Genomic DNA, 3190 nt, shown 5'->3' with positions numbered 1-3190 from the left:
TTTTAGAGTCTCTGCCTCTAGTTTGCAAAGCCGACCCTCTCTGGAGCAGAGAGAGGGTCCGAATAGTGTTTGATCGTAGCTTAAACGATAGAATGGCTTCAAGCTGAGAAAAGCCATAGTGTTCCTGTCAGGTTTGGGTGGTGAGGTAGGACACGGATGCGGACTCAGAGGATGTAGAAAGCAAAGTTGATTTATTAATTCAAAAAACAAAGGACAAAATAAAGCGAGGCTGAGCCGGATATGAAAAAAACTAAATTGTGTGCTAATAATTGAGACAAAACAAAAGACTTGACATGGCATGGATAAATACTTAACTTAGCGTAGGGTCGAGGCATGGCATGAGAGATAATGACAGGTAAAGACGGATTAGGATCTGGCAAACTGAAAGAGGAAACCTGGAAACTAAATAGAGGACTGGGAGTGATTAGTGACAGGGTGAAGCTGGTGACAATAACAAACAGGTGAGGGGAATGAACTAATGATCAGACAGAAACTGTGGGGAAGACTATGGTAAAACTAAAACATGGCAAAACTTAACTAAACATGGACCCAAAAACCAAGACATGACCAAAACACCAAACTAAAAACATGGGGAGAAATCCCATGGGCGTGACAGTTCCGGGGTTTTCAGCCATTCGTTGCTAAATCTGTCATTTCTAAAGAGCTCAATACCCTGACCTTGGATCGGGAGTTTGCACCACTTCTCAAGCTCATGTCCCCTCCATACTTGGTCAGAAATCTTAGAGAGGTCAGGGATATTGGAGACAGGCAATCTGGTCTCACATTGCTTTGTGAGTCTGGTCCAGAGTTTCAAGACTAAGTCTTTTGGAATCAGAAGCTTGGCAAGCTTTCGACTAACCTTGTCCTCTGTGTTCTGCAAATTGATGAGTCTTTTCACTTGGATGGCAGGGACTGTACATTCGAGTTTGGGGAGGGCCAGACCTCCATCATGGTTCCTCGCGTAGAGTATGCCATCCGTTGTTAAAGGCTCAAGATGTAACCAGTTCTTTACTGCTGTTGTGATAAGCTGATCACAGTCACTGAGGAGACCGGGGCCGACAAGACAGTGATCAGCTTGGTACGGTAACCAGGGTATTGCATATGCCCCGAGCGTCTCAACTTTCTGAAGGGGCTTTAGGGGGGAAGAACCGATCTTATGGAGCATGGTTCTCAGAGTTTCTGCAAGAGGGGGGGTCAGAATCCCCTAGGTCGGACTAACTTGGACACCAAGGCACTTGGTAGAGTCTGTGGCACCAAGTAATGGAATGGGTATTCCATCAATAGTCCAGTTCTTGCAGCGGTTGAGGGAGATGCGCCTGCTCAGCTCCTGGATGAGGAAGCTGTGGCATCTAGAGGGGTTCACCTTTAGCCCACAGTCAGTTAGCAGAAGACCTCCAGGATATCAAGACTTTCTTTCATGCCATGCCATGAGTCACTGAGCAGCACAATGCAATGCAAAAGAGTCATGAGGTCTTAACATAAGTGGTCACAAGAACAGCTGGTTATTTCTGTTGTTAGAGAATAAACAGTAAACTTTGTCATTTTCAACATTCTATATAATTTCAATAATTACTGTAAATGAAGAAAAAAAAGTTTGAGATATGTAAATCATTACATGATGTTTGTCTTAAGATTTTACTCAGCATACCAACCTTTTTGGAACTGGGAATGTAGAGTATTGAAATCTGTCAGACCTCATGACATTTTGGAGAGACTTGTGTTTCTTTGGTTTGGGTCTTTAACATAGTTGTCAGTGACAATCAAATGGATTTATGGGATGAGGACTGGAAAGCAGGTTTTACCAAAGTCATATCATAGACTTATCATGTGCAGTCCTAATTGTTGCTTTGGTCCAGCTCTGGACTGACTTGAAAATTACCCCTCAGCTGTCAGAGGGAAATTATATGTGAGGATTGTGCTATAGCCCTTTTCTTCTTCCATCCTGCCACCATGTTGATATCACACACTCTGCTAAGTAGATGTCAACAAAACCCCAAGATGTTGCACACACTGAAATCGGGGATTATTATGTCAAAGACAGCATGTGTTTTTTTGTTGAACCATGATGGAATAAATACTTTGACAGTTCTGACTGAGCCCAATATTGGCACAAACACCTGACATGAAATATACTTGAGTGCCTGATTAGAGTGCAAGACAAATAATTCCTCTGTCAACATTTGTAGAGTGGTGGAGGGTTTCATAAATATTAAACAAGCATACATACCCATAATTCTGGATGCCATTTACATTTAGTCATTGTGTGACAGCTCAGAGCAGAACATCTCTGTCTATGAATCCTTACACAACCAATTAAAGAATTTGAAAAAAAAAAAAAAAGGCTGGTTAATCATTTAACAGCGATAACTATTTTATCGTGCATAAACACAGGTTTTATTTATTTTTTTAATTTAAAAAAATTTATAAAAAATTAACACAGAACCGTCCAATGCGGGCCTCTTGTACATGGGGCGTCTGCTCAACCCCCGACGCCACAGACCGCCCCTGTTTTATTAGTTATTTTATTATTGTAAAAGTCTGTTGCTCACAGGCTTTTATTTTGTAAAAGTCTGTTGCTGTCTGCTACGGAACCGGAAAAGAAAGTAATTGGCGGATCCACCAAACATGGAGAAGGGTACAGAACTTTTACTCGGCCATTTTAATTTTAAAGTTCTTTCAGATGGCGGAGTCGACAGAATCAAAGTCATCTGTAAACACTGCCAAGTTGAATTGTCTTATCAACGTAGTAGTTCCAGTCTAAAATATCACTTAAAGGCAAAACACACAACTGACACCAGCAAGTCATTCAACGAAACAGACAGTGGACCGATGCTTCTACATAAAAACTACATAAAGATGCTGATGTTAAAAGTGTGTTTGCACAACAAATCCTATGGCACTTTCATTCATATGGCAGCACATTTAAAATAAAACTAAATGCTTAAAGCTATACACTACTTTTGAATTAATTTTTTGGATTTTGCGTACAAATGAGATTAATCGTGATTAATCAGGGAAATCGTGATTAATTAGATTAAAAAAATTTAATCGTTGCCCAGTCTTAAAAAAAACATACTGCACTTCTTTAAAAGCAAGCTGTTCACGTGCTGAATATGTTGCCAAAACATACAACATTTCTGTTGTTTCTTTTTCCTGCCTGTTTAAGTTAAACCATTTTCAGAAATAAAGC

Source organism: Odontesthes bonariensis, chromosome 6 (genome assembly GCF_027942865.1).
Source record: "Odontesthes bonariensis isolate fOdoBon6 chromosome 6, fOdoBon6.hap1, whole genome shotgun sequence".
NCBI classification, from domain to species: domain Eukaryota; kingdom Metazoa; phylum Chordata; class Actinopteri; order Atheriniformes; family Atherinopsidae; genus Odontesthes; species Odontesthes bonariensis.
The sequence above is the reverse complement of the archived record's forward strand: the minus strand, read 5'-3'. Positions refer to the sequence as shown.